General features: G+C 43.9%; 1 long non-coding RNA gene across 1 annotated transcript in view; it reads left to right on the forward strand.

The window, feature by feature from the left end:
* The window catches only part of LOC140198624 (uncharacterized), a 72,982-nt gene extending 54,863 nt beyond the window's left edge, over positions 1 to 18,119 (forward strand). Inside the window, exon 3 of the long non-coding RNA XR_011886225.1 lies at positions 17,407 to 18,119. This is a non-coding gene — a long non-coding RNA (uncharacterized lncRNA). The remainder of the gene's footprint in view (positions 1 to 17,406) is intronic.
* The last annotated feature ends 1,628 nt before the right edge of the window (positions 18,120 to 19,747 follow it).

Genomic DNA, 19,747 nt, shown 5'->3' on the forward strand with positions numbered 1-19,747 from the left:
TGGCAGGACCTCCAGAAGGGGATTCCAACAGGGTGCACCATCTCCCCCACCCTATTTATTACGGGAATGAACTTCCTATTATCAGCAGCAGAAGGTGTAACCCGCGACCCGACGCTGGAGTCAGGCATTGTTCAGCCGGCTCTACGAGGGTTCATGGACGACATCACTATAACAACTGTATCACATGTCCAAGCAAGATGGGTATTGGAAACCCTGGGTAATGTAGCCACTTGGGCAAGGATGTCCTTCAAGGCCAAGAAGTCCAGGTGCATGGTGATCAGAAAGGGCAAATTTACTAGCAAGTTTAGCCTCCAAGTTCAGGGTGAGGTCATCCCTTCCATCGAAGATAACCCGATAAGATACTTGGGGAAGTGGTTTAATGTGTCCCTGACAGATGGGGCCGATGTCACCAATGCTGTGAAGCAGACAGACGAATAGCTGAAAAAGATCGACAAATCCGGACTTCCCGGTAAATTCAAGGCCTGGCTGTACCAATACGGCATTCTGCCCAGGCTTCTCCGGCTCTTCACGCTTTATGAGTTCCCCATAACTGCCTTAGAGGCCATCGAGAGGAAAACCAGCAAGCACCTGCGGAGATAGTTGGGAGTTCCCCCAAGCTTCTCTTCAGCGGGCAACTGTAGTTTCCCCTGTCCTCTGTTATAGAGGTATTTAAGGTGGCAAAATGCAAAGCCTTATTAAGCTTGAGAGATTCCAATGATGTCTTGGTAAAGCAAGCAGGCATTACAACCAGATCTGGGCGCAAGTGGGCAGCCAGCACAGCTGTGGAGCAGGCAGTGTGTTCTCTGAAGCTGCGATATATCATTGGCAACCCCTGCGTCGGGCTGCAAGGCCTCAGCTCAGTTCACTTCCAGCAGTAGGGAAACGCAAGCATAAGGAACAGGAGAGACATGGTACAGGCAGAAGTACGGATCCGTGAAGAAGAGAAGCGGATGACAAAGGCAGTATAACAAGGGTCCCAGAGTGCCTGGAAAAAATGGGATCTGCCTAAGTGCAAGATCTAATGGGCAGAGCTATAAAGACTGGAGCCCTTCCATATTTCCTTCCTCTTGCGATCTGTGTATGACACCCTTTCTTCACCATTACATCTGTACTCATGGGGGATGAGAGAGGACCCGAACTGTAAGCTCTGTGGTCAAAAGGGGGCACTGGCTCATATACTGTGTGTGTGTAAAACAGCTCTAACTCAAGGATGGTATAGGTGGCGCCATAATATGGTGCTTCTGGCTCTTGCTGACAGACTAGAGTGGGAGGGATGCAAGAAGAGGACGGCTGGCACAGATTTGAAGAAGGTCTTCACCTTCATCAAAGAGGGAGCCCGGCCTTTTGTAACCAAACAACCAAAGCCCAATCTGCTGCTAACGGCCAGGTCCTGGGAGATGAGGTTCAATGTGGGAAGGAGGTTGCAGTTCCCGGATGTGGTGCACACAACTCTATGCCCGGACATTGTACTGTGGTCAACTGAAGACAAGAAAATAATTCTGGTTGAGCTGACTGTGCCGTGGGAGGAGGGATGGGAAGAGGCCCATGAAAGAAAGGACTTGAAGTACCAGCCCTTAGTGCAGGCGTGTAAAGACAGGGGATGGCAGGCATGGTTGTTCCCTGTGGAGATCGGCTGCAGAGGTTTCCCAGCCAAATCAGCATGGCAGTTGTTGTCAGATCTGGGCCTGGACGAAAGGAGCAAAAAACAAGCAGCTGGTAGGATGGGGGAAGAGGCAGAACGAGCCTCTTGTTGGATTTGGAGCAGGCGAGAGGAGGGAAGCTGGAAGCCAGGAGCAGATGGGCAGTGATTTGGCCACCACTGCCGGCCCACCAACTGGCGAATGTCATGGTTAAGGGTCGAAACACTCTGTGAAGGTTGGGAACCACCTGATGACATCTGCTCCTGGCTGAAGGCTATGGTTACCTTATAAGGTAAGTGGAGAATGCACCCTAACAGGTGTATGTAACAAGCAAAAACAAATGTTACGATATACAAGCATGAAATTCATTTTCGAGTGGGCATACACAGTAAAGCCAAGAAACACAATAGAATATGGAATATGGACATGGCGTAGGTAGGAGGAATTAGTATTTCAGTGTTTTTGATTTGCTTTTTAGCTGGTTTGGTACATTTGGGACTGAATAGCCTGTTCCTGTGTTGTACTCTTCTATATTCTATACTCTACGTGGAAGCAATGAAAGAATGCACGCAGCACAGGGCAGACAAACACAAACGAGAAAATCTGCAGAAGCTGGAAATCCAAGCAACACACACAAAATGCTGGAGGAACTCAGCAGGCCAGGCAGCATCTATGGAAAAGCAAACAGTCGACGCTTCGGGCCGAGACCCTTTGGATGGGCAAAAAAACTTGTCATGTTTTGTAACTCCAGAAACTACAGTAACTGAATGAAAAACACGGGAGCTGGGAAAAGTGTCGACTTAGTTTTTGTTTTTTTTTAACGTGTTGAGACATTTTGCCCAGTGGGGTGCTATAGAAGATTCAAGAGCGCTGAGCGGGATTAGATTTTTGCAGGTTTGAGGTCTTGTGGTGAGGAGGTGCAGAGAGAAGAGCACAAGGGAAGATACCTGGAGGATCCCACCCAAAGGGAGACCCGATTGCAAGGAGTGCTTTGTAGAGACAAGTTGCTTCAAGGAGGAAGTGCCAATACTTCTGAGTTAGCACATTTGTTCATGACATTCTTCGATGGATGATCGACCTATGGTCAGTAATGGGAATTCAGCACCATGAGCAAATCAATACACCCCACTACTACAGAAATGAGATCCAACGTTTATGTGCACATTTAGACCAGTTTAACTGTATTGGGCCCTTTAAATTTCCTTTTCTTTTTCTGTTAACTGGTTGTTAAAGTTGAAATATTGATAAATACACTTCCATTGTAATTTTATGTCAGTATACGATCTGTCATGTCCTGGAGAACGATAACCGTGCATGGGACAATACTTACACAGCACTCACCCCAATTAATATTCCCTAGTTGGAACATCCCAACTTTCCTGTTTGCTTGAACCCAAACCATACCGATATTAGAAGTGTAATGCTTATCAAGGGTGGCCTTCTCACCAGTACCCATGTGATGCTGTTAGCCAGAGTTAGCTAACGAGCCGAGTTTGTTATGAGCCCAGTGAGAGAGTTACATACCCTAAACCAGATTCAAGGTCCTTCTGTCAATCTGTACATAATATTTCCTCTGCAGCAGTAATGGAATGTGATGCAAAGACTATGGGGCATTTGCTCCATCACTCATAACATGTGACATGACTGCACCTATACCATAAGGCGAGGCATCACAGGCAAGCTGCATTGGACAATGTGGTTAGTAATGTGTAGCTATTGCGTCTGGTGTCACCACTTTCTTTACCTTTTAGAAACCCACCTAAAACTGCTTTGTCCATTGCCATTTCCTCCCAAGCTGTAGTAATGAGTTCAAGGGGTGCACCACATTTGGCAGGAACCTGTTATAGTAATTGACAAATCCTAAAAAGCACTGCAACTGTGACACATCCTTCAACCTTTGGGATTCCACCACTTATGTAATCCTTGTGTGCCAATGATGTGACCACTGTAAGTGATGCCTGGTTTGAAGAATTCACACTTGTCCTGTTGTGTTCTGAGCCCAGTATTTTCCAATCTTTCTAACACTGTCTTCAGATTTAGGAGATGTTCCCTGTGATCCTCACCAGTAACAATGATATCATCCAAGTAACACTGAGTACCTGGGACAGCATTACAGCACCTGTCCAAAGTTTTCTGTCAGATACTACTCCAAATATAAGGTAAATATAGCAGTAAAATCCTTTGTGAGCGTTTATGATGAGAAATATTGTGGACTCTTCTTCCATCTCCAACTGTAGGTAGGCCTCAGCTAAATCCACCTTGCTGAAGCAATTTCCTCCAGAAAGGTTTACAAAGATATCACCTATTCTTGGCAGAGAGTATTGATCTACTTTCTGCGCTGGTTTAATGGTGACCTTAAAATCACCACAAATCCTCACAGGTTCTTCTTGGCTCCTGAGATGGGCACTACTCACCATGGAAAGAATTCCTTCAGCTTCCATACGATCTAGCTCACTGGCTACTTTATCACAGGTGATATAAGGAACTGGGCAGGCTTTGTAAAACTTGGATGTGGACTTTTTATTTAACACTATTTTACCCTTGGTATATTTGAGTTTTCCAATACCACCCTTGAACGCTGCTGTGAACCGTTTTAATTTTGTTTTCGGTTGTCTCTATTACAGGGGATGTGGCGTGCATATAGTGGATGGATGAATCAAGTTGTAGTTGTCTCCACTAATAACGGCCCCACAATGCTGGTCCTCCTGTTTTTGCCCTGTACAAGTCTGTGTGGCTTGTTTGTTGCATTTTACTGTTATGAATGTCATTCCCACAGGTGTTCCCTTTCTTTCAGTATAAGATCTTAGCTGGATATTTGCAGGCTTCAGTTTAGTATCTTTGAAATGTCATTCAAACATATTGTGGGATGGCTCTAACAGCTGAGCCAGCGTCCAATTCTATTTTAATTTATCTATTTGCCATTCACTTCTGATGTAAGCCACATTGCTTGCCTCATTAGTTTTCATATTGTAAATATCATGGCCACCCTGTCACTCTCATCATTATCAGATTTTTCATCAACAACATACAGACTAGTGTTCTTTTTGAAACTGCAACTTGATTTTTTATCTTTTTCTCTTCCCTGTGCCATTAATTTATTTTTGTCTTCACAATATGCTCTTTGTGTGTGTTCTACTTCGTTGTATTTTTTGCGAGTTTCACCTGCATTGGTCTGTTGTATGTGAGCCCCTGCTATAATGGTAACACACCTTGTTTGGCCAAGCAGTTTTCTGTTTAGACTTTGTAACCTTGTTCATGATCACTTTCATTCCTGACTGTAACTCAATTGTATCTCCAGCTGCTGTTTCCATAGATACACCAATTTCATCTGCTGATTGAAATGTGAGTTGTGCTTTTTTGTAAGATTCTACAAACTATGTGATCTTTCAGTGCATCATTAAGCCCAAAACTGAACTGACAATCCTTGGACAATTTCTTCAATTCAGCTACATAAGCTGAAATCAACTCCTCTTCCTTTTCATTCTGCTTATGAAACCTAAAGCATTCTGCAATTAAAAGTTGTTTTGATTCTAAATGCGCCAGATGTTCCTGGCGGGAGTGGCTGGCGATAAATATGTCATCCATGTAGATGAACAGAAAGTCCAGATCTTGCCCTACTGCATCTATCAGGCACTGGAACGTCCGCACTGCGTTTTTGAGCCCGAACGGCATCCTGAGGAACTCGAAGAGGCCAAAGGGGGTAATGAGGGCCGTCCTGGGTACATCATCTGGGTGGACTAGGATCTGATGATACCCTCGGACCAGGTCAATTTCCAAAAAGATGCGCCCCATACAGGTTGGCCGTAAAGTCCTGGATGTGTGGTACCGGATAGCGATAGGATGTGGTGGCATCGTTCAGCCTCCTATAGTCGCCGCACGGTCTCCACCCTCCGCGGACTTGGGCACCATATGGAGTGGGGAGGCCCACGGACTGTCGGAACGCTGCACAATCCCCACCTCCTCCATCTTCTTGAATTCCTCCTTCGCGAGGCGGAGCTTCTCGGGCGGTAGCCTGTGGGCCCGGGCGTGAAGGGGAGGTCCCTGTATGGGGATGTGGTGCATCACGCCGTGCTTGGGGTCTGTTGAGGAAAATTGCAGCGTGATGATAGATGCAAACACTCAGGCAAACTTGTTGTCGGAATAAGTGACGGAGTCCAGCTGCGGGGCCGGTAACCTGGCCTCAGCAAGGGAGAAAGTCTGGAATGTCTTCGTATCGACCAATTGTCGTCCATTCAAATCCACGAGCAGGCTGTGCGCGCGGAGGAAGTCCACACCCAGCAATGGCTGTGATACTGCGGCCAGCGTAAATGTCCATGTAAAGCGGCTGGAACTGAACTGCAAGGGGATAGTTATTGTGCCGTAGGTGCGGATGGTGCTGCTGTTGGCTGCCGTAAGTTTCAGTCCTGTTCTTCTAGTTTGGGTATCGTGGCTCGAGGGGGGTAGGACACAGATTTCCGCCCCTGTGTCCACCAGGAATCTATGCCCGGAGTGCTTGTCCCAAACGTAGAGGAAGCTATCATGGTGACCAGCCGCCATAGCCATCAGCGACGGCTGGTCCTGGCGTTTCCCTGGAACAAGCATGGCGGTCGGCAGTGGCGGGCCCCGGAACCCCAACTTTGATGGTAAAAACACCAAGACTCAGAAGTGGTGCCGTCCCCTGGTGTGGGTGTTACGTGCTCCGCTGCTGGGGTGTGGGAGGGCTTGACTTTCGGCCGTGCCGCAGCACTAATTTCGATAGTGGTTCCGCCATTTTGTTTAGCGTGCCAAAGCACATCCGTGCAGGCAACCACTCTGCACGGGTCTCTGAAGTCTTCACCTGCTAGCAGGAGGCGGATGTCTTCTGGCATTTGCTCCAAGAAGATCTGTTCAAAAAGCAGGCAAGGCTTATGGCCGTCTGCCAGTGCTAGCACGTCGCTCATCAGGGCTGATGGCGTGCGGTCGCCCAGGCTGTCCGTATGCAGTAACCGCGCAGCCCGTTCACGGCAGGAGAGGTCAAATGTGCGGATTAACAGGGCCTTGAGTGTCTCGTACCTGTCTGTTGCTGGGGGCTGATGCAGAAAATCAATAACGCAGCCCGCTGTCTCCTGGTCGAGGGTGCCCATCACGTAGTAATACCTGGTGGCGCTGAGACAATTTGCCTGACCTGGAACTGGGCCTCTGCTTGCTCGAACCAGACCAGGGGTTGAGTGGTACAGAAGGTTGGCAGTTTAAGGGAAACTGCATTCTGCAGAGCTGAGTTGTTCATGCTGGGTCCAAATGCTGTTGGACCGTTAGGGTCACCAATGTGTTCACGCTGATACGCGACGAGTGAAAGCAACACACTGAGTCGAGCAGGGTCTGGTTGAACTGTTTACTGTTTCAATCCGTGCGCGCTTAAGTGCCTGCTCCCAGCATCCCCTGCTCTTTGTGGGGCGGAAGTGAGGTTGGCTGTCAGGCCGAGGTCTGCCCCGCGCTCAGAGCCCCCTCAGTTGCCGTTGGCTGCGGACTCGCCTGCAACTGCTGGAGCCGGTTCGCTTGCTGCGTGGGCGAGCCACCACAATATGTACTAGGACAAATTATAAGCCAGCCTGCCAATTCAATGTCAACCATTTTATCTTATTGCACAGTCAAAATCTAACCAATTATATTTACTTGTACTGAAGTCCTTTCTTGAAGTGGCATAACAGTAAAATCTTGACGCTGACTGAATTTCTATGTGTCAAGTCACCCTCTTAATGTCTTAGGGTCAAACTATGCTTTCACTTGTAGTTGCAAATCTACCTGTATTGATTGGAGATAAGGAACAGAAACCTCAGGGAGCGCTGCTCTTAACAGAAGTAGTGTGACTCTTATTTGCTAATCTGAAATTATTTGTGACAAGTTTTCCCATTTTCACTGTTGTAGCTTTGGAGTAGTGGATGTGGTGTTTTTACGCAACATCAGTAAATTGAAAATGTAATATATCATGACTAATCAAATAGTCAGAAGTTAGTGAATAATGAAAGTACAAAATAAAGCAGGATCATATTCAAATTGAAAACATGGGGCTCTTCATAATAAACTCCTAATTCAATGTAATTAATTAGTTTTCACCATCCATTACATCTCGATGTTTTGTTAACCCAAATTTATGTACCTTTACCAATACACTTGGTTAAGCCTCGGATGTTGGAACTGGATTTATAACTGCCATCTGAAGAAGGTTAGAGACATGCAATTGAACCAATTGAACCAAATAGCGCTTATTAGAAATTATTGAAAGTATTTTTGATTTCAAATTATAAACTGAGAGGACAAAGAATTAGAGCTGTCGACTTCTTCCATTTTATTGCTCAACATTAAGATCTCCCTTTAATGCTCCTTGAAATCGGCTGCTGTTTTCTTTTGAGAAGCAGTTTTCTAAGAGTAACAGTGACTCTCTAAAGACAAAATAAAAATCAATGACCTTTGCAATTAAAGAGAAAGATTTCTTTGTGGTCACATTAACTATGAATGCAAGGCTGAATACTTAATAAATATAAATTGTTCCCCTGTTGTATTTTTCATTCTTCAAAGGTACCTGGAAATTCAATTGCCTAACATTGTTTGGCAGCTTTATGTAAATGAAACACTTATTTGAATGAATAGTAATACCCTGTATTCATTTCCAGATGGTATTACATCTCTCTGGAAACTGGATCAGTCACTTACAGGCACTGGGCACCCCTATAGCTCTGAGGCAATTTTAACATCATATTGGTGACACCAGTCCTCATGTTCTAATTATCTTGGATGATTGTATGGAAGCTTGAACCATATTCATCCTCCTCTGAGCACTTCTTAGATAACAGTCTCATCTCCGGACAAAAATACTTGCAGGTAAACAGATTATCTTTATCACTGGACGTCACCTCTCATGCCCACAGTAACCCAAACTCCACCTTCCAATAATGAGGTCCCAATGACACGTTTTATTACTCCAATATCTCCCTTCTCAACCACTACTTCTGATCACCAAACACTCTTTCCAAGGATGCAGAGTTCCAACCCGAAATTTTGACAAATCCTTGCTTTGCAATAGGAAATAGGGAGCTCTGCAACTCAATGAGACCAATCGTTTCAGCCATGAAACTCAAAGTTCAAAGTAAATTTTATTATCTAAGTAGATACATGTCACCATATACAACCTTGAGATTCATTTTCATGTGGGCATACTCAATAAATCTATAGAATAATAACTATAACAAAATCAATGAAAGACCGCCTAACCAGAGTGTTGCACCAGTGTGCAATAGGCAACAAACTGCGCAAATACAAAAAGAAGACATAATAATAATAATAATAAATAAATAAGCAATAAATATCAAGACCATGAGATGAAGAGTCCTTGAAAGTGAGCACATTGGTTATGGGAACATTTTATTGATGGGGCAAGTGAAGTTGAGTGAAGTTATCCCCTTTGGCTCAAGAGCCTGGTCAAAGGGTATTAACTGTTCCTGAACCAGGTGGTGTGAGCTCTAAGGCTCTTGCACCTTTTTCTTGATGGCAGCAGTGAGAAGATGAATGTACCACTAAAGATTACTAGAAAACCAGTACCATTTAGTCCTAGGTGAGACAAGAAGCTGTGGTGTGTTCCAATAACTTTCAGGGAGGCAAATGAAAATATTGAAAAACAGGATGGCATAGAAAAATAGCTAGTTTCTATGTCTCACAGTTCAGTACTGATTTCTGGTGTTGACTGTGTGGAGTCTGTACATTCTCCTTGTGAACAAATGAATTTTCTCCAGATGCTTCAGTTTTCTTTCGCATTCAAACAATGTGTGGGTGGGAAGGTTAAATGACACTGAGTGGGGGGGTGGGGGGAGAATAAAAAGGCATTCAATTCTATTCAATGTAAATGGGTGGTGGATGACTGGCATGAAATTAATGGGCCAAAGGCACATAACCAAGAAAAAGATGCCATTGTAGGAAGCTCATCAAAGAGGCTTGCTTGAGTGAAGCTAAAAAATAGACAGCTGGAGAATTCACTAATGTTGGAATCAGGCAATTGGATAACTGCAACCTGTTAGGTTCGGACTGTCGTGAAGTATCCAACCACACAGCTACCTACAAGACTCTGTGCCAAATCAAAGTACAAGGATACCAAAGAGATAATTTGGATTTTTTTTCATTCTGTTCTTCATTATTTAGGGTAGCATATAATAATGCAGCACATGTATGAGGGGTGATTGGTAAGTTCGTAGGAGATGAGTTATACAGCTCTCGTTACATGCACATGCAGTTCAACTCTTTGAGTGATTGTGCAGAAAGTTAATAACTCATGTGTAAATATAGGAGGGGACTATGTTGAAAAATAAATGTGCTAGGTTTTCTAAAATTGACTCTCTACCTTAGGCCACAAACTTATCAATCACCCCTGTAGTAGCATTTGATACTACATGTTTTTTAAATTTGTTTATTGAGCTGCAGTATGGAATAGGCCCTTTCAGGCCTTCGAGCCACTCCACCCATCAATCACTGAATTTAATCCAAGCCTAATCATAGGATATTTACAATGAACAATTAACCTGCCAACCGGTATGTCTTTGGACTCTGGGAAGAAACCGGAGCACCTGGAGGAAGCCCACGCAGTCACGGGAAGAACGTACAAACTCCTTGCAGGCAGTGTCAGGAATTGAACCTGAGTCACTTGTGTTATAAAGCCTTGTGCTAACCACTAAGCTACTGTGCTGCCAAGCATGTCTAAATGCTCTCCATGTTACAGCGCTGTCTTGTGTACAACAGAAGAAAAGCAGAATAAAAAATGTTGCCCTAATGCTATACTGTGCATTCCCTTTTATTTAATAATGGACTCCTGCATATATAAAGTAGCATTTTTTTTACATCCTAGGGCAATACTGAGGCAGGTTTCACATTTCTCACATACATAACTTTTCATTCTACCTCTAGACCTCATTTATCAGGAACCAATTTTATTCTCAGATCACTTTATTTACCTGGTAAAGTTTAAAATATTCTGGTGAATGAAACTTGGTTTCATAACAAATGACGCTGACAAATGCAAGACTTGAATAAATACAACAAATTTGTAATTCGGTCAAATCTGATGGTTAGAAGAAGGGGATTAAAGAAGATTAGCTTTATTTGTCATATGTACATCGAAACATTGAAACACAGTGAAATGTGTCTCTTGCATCAACAACCAACACAGACCAAGGATGTGATGGGGCAGCTGGCAGTGTTGTCTATTGCTTCCAGCACCAGCATAAAACGCCCACAACCCGTACAACTTTTGAATATGAGCTCCTGTAGGAAACCCACACGCAGTCATGGGGAGAATGTAAAACTCATCACAGACTCCTTTACAGCTGTAAAGCATTACACTAAATGTAAAGCTGCCATTAGCAAATTTGAATAGCGTCCATTCAGAGATTGGGAGTGACAGGAGAGGTGACTCACACAGGTCAGCAAGTGTACATTAACAAGCAGCACTTGATAGGAGTTCCAGCATTTGAACAGTGACCGATCAGAGATTGGCAAATAAGGGCAAATAAAAATAAGGCATGAGGCAGTGGAATGGACTTTGTTGGAGCGGACAGTGTTTGAGTGGGAATTAGGGGCCTTAGATCTTCGAAGCTTCAATGAGGAGAGGTTTAAGTGAGAGAAGGTGAGAAGCTGGAGGTAGACTTCCCCCTGCCCCAGTTTATTGATTGTTTTCTTCTTTATAATTGCACAGTTAGAGCAGTAAGAATGCCAGGCAGGATAGTTGAATGCTCCTCTTGTGGGATGTGGTGAAGCAGGGAGACGTCCAGTACCCTCGATGACTTCATCAGCAAGAAGAGCATCCAGCTGTAGCTTCCAACATTCTGCCTTAAGGAGTTGGAGCTAGAACTGGAAGAACTATGGATCATTCGGGAGGGTGAGGAGGCAATAGATAAAACATATAGACAGGCACTTACACCCAAGGTACAGGACACAAGAAACTGAGTGTCAGGAGGGTAAAAGAGGTTTAGCAGCCAATACAGAGTACCTCTGCGGCCACCCCCTCAACAACAGGTATACCACTTTGGATACTGTTATGGGGTGTGTGGAAGAAGAGGTGAGCTATGGTGATAGGGGAACAGAAAAGATTTTCTGTGGATGACAACGAGATTCCCGAATAGTATGTTGCCTCCCTGGTGCCAGGGAGTCCTCAGCATTTTTAAGTGGGAGGCTGAGCAGCCAGAGGTTGTGGTCCAAAGACAAAGGTAGGAAGAATGATAAGGTTCTGCTAAATGAGTTTAGAGATCCAGGTCCTAAGTTAAAGGACAGAACCTCTAGGTTGTGATCTCAGTCAGGATTACTAACCATGCCACGTGCTAGTGGAGCCAGAAGTAGGAAGATCATACAGTTTAGCACATAGATTAGGTATAGGAAAGAAGGCATAAGATTTTGGATGATTGGACTCTATTCCAGCAAAGGTTGGACCTGTAGAGAAGAGACAGCTTGCACCTAAACTAGAGGGGGATGAATATCCTAGCGGGAAGGATTAATAGTACTGCAAGGGTGGGGGAGGGGGTGGTTTAACCTAGAGATGCATGGGAATGGGAATCAGAGTGCCAGAACAGATAGTGAAGTGGTTGTGGGGAGACAGATGTTGTTAAGACCTGCGAAAAAGTCAGGAATCAGAAGGTTGAGCATGTCGTGACTATCATACTAAGTTAATTAATGTATTTTTATTTATTGAGATACAGCACAGAATAGGGCCCACCGGCTCATGGAGTCATGTCGCCCATCAATCCCTCAATTTAATCAGCCTAATGACGGGACAATTTCAATGACCAACTAAACTACCAGCTGGTACATCCTTCAACTGTGGGAGGTAAAATGAGCACCTGAAGGAAACCCGTACAGTCACAGGAAGAATGGTGGGCTGCACATATTTCAATGCTAAAAGTACTGTAGGAAAGGTAGATGAGCTCTGGGCATGGATCAACACATGAAATTATGATATTGTACCTATCAGTGAGACTTTGTTGCAGGAGGGGCAGGAAGTTCCGCTGTTTTAGACATGATAGAGTGGGAGGGATTAAAGGGTGAGGGGCGGCATTACTAGTCAGGGAAAATGTCATGGCAGTGCTCGGTCAGACAGGCTGGAGAGAACATCTAGTGAAGCTTTATAGATGGACCTGAGGAACAAGAAAGGTATGACCACATTAATGGCGCTATTTTATAGATCACCCAACAGTCCACAGGATTTATAGGAAAAGATTTGTAGAATTATCGTAGATTGTTGCAAGAAACATAAGGTTGTTATGGTAGGTGAATTTATTTTTCTACATATTTACTGGGAATCCCATACTGTGAAAGGACTTGATGGAATAGAGTTTGTCAAATGTGCTTAGGAAAGTTTCCTTAATCAGTACATAAAAATCCCAACAAGAAAGTGTGCAATACTTGATCTCTTATTATGGAATGAGACAGGGCAGGTGGCAGAAGTTTCTGTTGGAAACACGTTACATCTTGTGATAATATTGCTTTTAATTTCATGATAATTATGGAAAAGGAAAGATCTGGTACATGGGTTGAGATTCTAAGTTGGAGAAAGGCCAACTTTGATGCTATCAGAAAGGATCTGGCATGTGTGAATTCGGAAAGGCTGTTTTCTGCCAAAGGTGTACTTGATAAGAGAGAGGCCTTCAGAACTGAAATTTTGAGAGTATAAAGCTTGTCAGAATAAAAGACAAGGTTAAAAGGTTTAGAGAAGCTTAGTTTTCAAAAGATATTGAGGCCCTAGTTAAGGAAAAAAATGGAAGTACATAGCTGGTATAGACAGGTAATGAGGTACTTGAGGAATGCACGAGAACACTTAAGAAAGAAAAAAAAGGAATGAGTTTATTCTAGCAGACAAGGTGAAGGAGAAGCCTAAGGGTTTCTACAGGTACATTAAGAGCAAAAAGATTGCAAGGGATATAATTGGTCCTCCGGAAGATCTGAATGGTAATCTATGTGTAGAACCAAAAGAGATAGAGATAGAGGTCGTAAATGTATTTTTTGAATCTGTGTTTATTGGGGAGACGGACAGAGTCTATAGAAGTGAGGCAAAGCAGCAGCAATGTCATGGACCCTATACAGATTACAGAGAAGGGGTGTTTACTGTTTTGAGGCAAATTAGGGTGGATAAATCCCCAGAGCCTGATAAGGTGTGTCTTCGGACCCTGTGGGATGCAAGTGCAGAAGTTGCAGAGGCCCTATCAGAGATATTTAAATCATGCTTAGAGACAGGTAAGGTTCTGGAGGATTGGAGGATAGCTAATGTTGGTCTGCTGTTTAAGAAAGGCTCTAAGAATAAACCAGGAATAAACTAGTGAGCCTGATATCAGTAGTGGGCAGCTATTATAAGAGACCAGGCATATGAGCATTTGGATAGACAGGGACTGATTAGGGATAGTTAGCATGGCTTTGTGTATGGTAGGGCATGTCTAACCAATTTTATAGAGTTTTTTGATGAAGTTGGTTAAGACAAAGCAGTGATGTTGCCTACTTGGATTTCAAAAAGGCATTTGACAAGGCCCTGCATGGGAGGTTGGTCAAGAAGGTTCAGTCTCTTGACGTTGAAGATGAGGTAGTAAATTGGATTAGACTTTGGCCTTGTGGGAGAAGCCGAAGAGTGGTAGTAAATGGTTAACCATAAGACCATAAGATATAGGAGCAGAAGTAGACCATTCAGCCCATCAAGTCTGCTCCACCATTCAATCATGGGCTGATCCACTTCTTCCAGTCATCCCCACTCCCCTGGATTCCCCCCATACCCTTTGATGCTCTGGCTAATCAAGAACCTATCTAATTTTGCCTTAAATACGCCCAATTACTCGGCCTCCACAGCCACTCATGGCAATAAATTCCACAGATTTACCACACTCTGACTAAAGTCATTTCTCCACATCTCTGTTCTAAATGGACATCCTTCAATCCTGAAGTCGTGCCCTCTTATTCTAGACTCCCCTACCATGGGAAATAACTTTGCCATATATAATCTGTTCAGGCCTTTTAACATTCAGAATGTTTCTATGAGGCCCCCCTCATTCTCCTGAACTCCAGGGAATACACCCCAAGAGCTGCCAGATGTTCCTCATACAGTAACCCTTTCATTCCTGGAATCATTCTCGTGAATCTTCTCTGAACTGTTTCCAATGACAGTATATCCTTTCTAAAATAAGGAGCCCAAAATTGCACACAATCCTCCAAGTGTGGACTCATGATTGCCTTATAGAGCCTCAACATTACATCCCTGCTCTTATATTCTATACCTCCAGTAATAAATGTCAACATGCAATCGCCTTCTTCACCACCGACTCAGCCTGGAGGTTAATCTTTAGGGTATCCTGCATTAGGACTCCTAAGTCCCTTTGTCTGTCTGCATTTTGAATTCTCTCCTCATCTAAATAATTGTCTGCCCATTTACTTCTTCCACCAAAGTGCATGGCCATACACTTCCCAACATTGTATTTCATTTGTCCATCCCCCTAAACTATCTGAGTCTCTCTGCAGGCTCTCTGTTTCCTCAACACTACCCACTCTACACTTATCTTTGTACCATCAGCAAATTTAGCCACAAATCCATTAATACTGCAGTCCAAATCATTGACATACATCGTAAAAAGCAGCGGTCCCAACACTGACCACTGTGGAACTCCACTGGTAACCGGCAGCCAGCCAGAATAGGATCCCTTTATTCCCACTCTCTGTTTTTCTGCCAATCAGCCAATGCTCCACCCATGCAAGTAACTTCCCTGTAATTCCATAGGCTCTTATCTTGTTAAGCAGCCTCATGTGTGGCACCTTGTCAAAGGCCTCCTGAGCATGCAGGTATACCACATCTACAACATCTCCTTTGTCTACCCTGCTTGTAATTTCCTCAAACAATTGCAGTAGGTTAGTCAGGCAGGATTTTCCTTTCAGGAAACCATGCTGGCTTTGGCCTGTCTTGTCATATCCTTCCAGGTACTCCGTAATCTTATCCCTAACAATCGATTCCAACAACTTCCCAACCACTGATGTCAGGCTAACAAGTCTATAGTTTCCTTTCTGCTGCCTCTCACCCTTCTTAAATAGCAGAGTAACATTTGCAATTTTCCAATCATCTGGTACAATGGCAGAATCTATCAATTCTTGAAGGATCATTGTTGATGCCTCCACAGCTACTTCCTTCAGAACCAAAGGGTGTATTCCATCTGGTCCAGGAGATTTATCTACTCTCAGACCATTAAGCTTCCTGAGCACCTTCTCAGTCGTAACATTCACTGCACATACTTCACTTCCCTGACTCTCCTGAATGTCCAGTATACTGCAGATGCCTTCCACCATGAAGACTGATGCAAAATACATATTCAGTTTCTCTGCCATCTCTATGTCTCTCATTACAATATCTCCACCGTCATTTTCTATTGTTCCTATATCTACCTTGCACTCTCTTCTTTTTATATACTTAAAAAAAGCTTTTAGTATTTTTTTTGATATTAGTTGCCAGCTTCCTTTCATAATTCATCTTTTCCTTCCTAATGACCTTCTTAGTTTCCTTCTGCAAGTTTTTAAAAGCTTCCCAATCCTCTATCTTCCCACTCTCTTTGGCTTCCTTGTATGCCTTCTCTTTTGTTTTTACTTTGGCTCTGACTTCACTCGTCAGCCATGGTAGTGTCCTTCTTTCATTCAAAAATTTCTTCTTATTTGGAATATATCTCTCACATTTCCCTCATTTTTTGCAGAAACTCCAGCCATTACTGCTCAGCTGTCCTTTCTGCTAGTGTCCTTTTTCAGTCAACTTTGGCCAGTTCCCTCTCATGCCATTGTAATTTCCTTTATTCCACTGAAATACCAACACATTGGAATTTAGTTTCTCCTTCTCAAATTTCAAAGTGAACTCGATAATATTGTGATCACTGTTCCCTAAGGATTCCTTAACCTTAAGCTCTCTTATCACCCCAGATCATGGCAGGTGGGGCTCAGCACCCTTGGACGGCAGCCTACCTAGGAGAAGGAAAACTCTGATTTAAACCCCTGCTGCCTTGCGACGATACCTACCCACGGGAAAGGCTTCGAGAGTAAACCCCAAGGAAGAAATCCAGAGATGGGGTCCGTAAGGCAGTTTGATGTTGTTTACAACTTCACTCTGGCAACCTCTGCAACGACACTGGTACCAAGCTGTATTGGCGCTTGCCCTTCCCTTGGACTACATCAGTGACGTGGAGAGGGGGAACCCACTGCATGGGCAACTGCCGGATCTTCAAATCTTCTCGCCCAGGCATAATTATTAAAAGTGGAGAAAGAGGGAGGGAACTAGTTGTGCCATTTGTAGCAACAAACATATGTATGTGCATTGAACTTTTGAATTTATTAATAATATGGGAGCTCAGCCTATATGTACAGGTGTCCATAAGTCAGCTCGGTGTTTGTAACAGACTGTAATCCAATGTCAGTCCCTCTCATTGCTGCTCGCTCACACAATTTAGAATGAGCAATTAATCTGCCTACCGACGTACCTTCGGGATGGAGGAAGAAGCTAGTGTGCCTGGAGAGAAATGCACAGTCATAAGAAGGAATACAAATTTCTCCTCGACATTACCAGAGGTCAGGAGTGACTCGGATCTCCGGAGGGATGAAGCAATTGTTCTTACTATGCCAGCTGTCGTGACTGTGACTAAGTCACTGGAGAATCTGGAGAAGCTGATGCATCTTAGGAGGATTAATGGCACATAAAGGCGACTCGTTTGCTTGCATCTTCGGAAACTGCTCTATTTCCATCTTTAATATCTCTGTTTTTCCCTTTCAGAGTTCTTTTGAAGACCTTGACCCGGAGTTACACGCTGACCACGGTTCTTTGCGGGAATGGGACTCGATCTCGGGGTTCCATAACCGACCATCGTTCGGCATGCCAAAAGCTTGGCCCAAGAGTCCAGCTCGAATTCGGAAGCCTAGGGTCTCAGGGCTCTGGAGGTGGGCGGATCGAGTGTTGGCGTCATGACTGGATGCCCGTGTGTTGTCAGGGAAGTCAGGAAATCTGCTGTGTGCCTGGAGACCCGTGATCTTTGCGATCTTCAAGCACAGAGCTCGACAAAAGCGACGCAACGGATTTTTAACATTGTAAACCAGTGAGTTGTTTGTTATGTCTCCCCACTCGCTGGGAAAATGGAGACACCTTTTTCTCTCTTATTAGGGAAAGAGAGGGAACCTACGGTATGTTGAATACCGGGTGAAACACGAAGTCTTTGGGGTAACTGCAAGTCTGACTCTTTGCCTTTGCTTTGCTCACGCTTGAGTGCTTGGTGGTGGGGCCGATGCTTGCTTTTTTTGCCGGTAGATGGAGGGGGGATTATTGCTCACTGCTGCTTACGCGCAGGAGGGGCGAGCTGGAGGGAGGACTTTGAGGTTCTAACATTTAACTGTTGTTCATTCTTTGGGGCACTCCTCTGTTTTTATGGATGGTTGCAAAGCAAAAGCATTTCAGGATGTATATTGTATACATTTCTCTGACATTAAATTGTACTTTTGAACCTTTGAACCCTTGATAAAAAAGTTTTTATTCATCACAATGAGCAGACATTCTCTTGGAGACTCTTCCCAAACACAAAGTACATCAAGATCTTATATTCTTGAGGACAATTGTAACAGGAGGTGATTCAATACAATTTCAAAAGTTACAATGACATGGTTTTGTTCAAAATTTTGTGTCTGACAGATGGTTCCTTAGAAGTACATATAGAAACATGGAAAACCTACAGCACAATACAGACGCTTTGACCCACAATGCTGTGCTGAACGTGTCCTTACTTTAGAAATTACCTAGGGTTACCAATATTTTTCTAAGCTTCATGTACCTATCTAGGAGTCTCATAAAACATCCTATTGTATCTGCCTTCACCACCATCACCAGCAGCCATTCCATGCACTCACCACTCCCTGCATAAAAAATTTACCCCTGACATCTTCTCTGTACCTACTTCCAAGCACCTGAAAACTGCACTTTTGTGTTAGCTATTTCAGTCCTGGGAAAAAGCTTCTGACTATCCACATGATCAATGCCTCTCATCATCTTATACATCTCTATCAGGTCACCTCTCATCCTCTATTGCTCCAAGGAGAAAAGACCAAGTTCACTCAACCTATTCTCATGCTCCCCAATCCAGGCAACATCCTTGTAAATCTCTTCTGCACCTCTTTTATAGTTTCCACATCCTTCCTGTAGTGAGGTGACCAGAACTGTGAACTGATCTGTTCAACACTACCTTGACTGAGAATGCTAACATATGTACTGTTGTAGCACATTGTAATTGATACGACAACTCTGAAGGTTCAAACTTATCACACAGGTGGCTTTCTGAGGACAGAGAAACCAGATGCGCAATATTAGTGTTGTGAGCACTGACTCTGAGTACACGAATATTCCAACTATTGATCAGTTAGCTGTTCAATGTGCTAATTGACAATATCAGTCTGGTCGGGAAGCTTCCTTGAACTTGGTCACAGTGGAGCCCTAGCTGCCTGGTTTGATGCAGGCCCATTGGCTGAAGCATACGAGAGCAGTTTACTGGTCATGTGACATTGCAAGGAAGATCTTTTAGTAGCCAGCCCCCTGTTGCGAGTCAGCCTGTGCTCTGTCAACAGTACTGTTTCCAAAGCTGTCTTTTTAACAAACTGATTACTGCTAGCAGTTTGCATTAAGAACTGAAGAATGGTACTTGTTTGAATTAACATCAGCTATATTCAGGTAATTCCATAACTCCTGAATAACCCATAACGTCATCCATTGGCACATATCCTACAATTGTGATGGAAAAGTGTGTGATGATGTAGCCGATGTCATGAACATCGATTTACCTAACTTGCAGTCATTTCTCTCTCCTCCTTCATTCTCTCTTTTTCCATTCCTCACTCTGGTTTCCCCTCTCACATATCCCCGCTTTTGTTCTCATGACCTGCCCATCACTGTTCCCTGTTTCTCCAGCCCCTTCCTTTTACTCCATGGCCCACTGTCCACTCTGATTAGATTTCTCTTTCTTCAGCCTTTACCTTTTCCATCTATCACCTCCCAGCTTCTTATATCATACCCCACGCCCCACCATCCACCCACCCACCCACTTTATCCCTCACCTGTCTCACCTATCTCCTATTAG

The sequence above is a fragment of the Mobula birostris genome, chromosome 6, assembly GCF_030028105.1.
Source record: "Mobula birostris isolate sMobBir1 chromosome 6, sMobBir1.hap1, whole genome shotgun sequence".
Lineage (NCBI taxonomy): Eukaryota > Metazoa > Chordata > Chondrichthyes > Myliobatiformes > Myliobatidae > Mobula > Mobula birostris.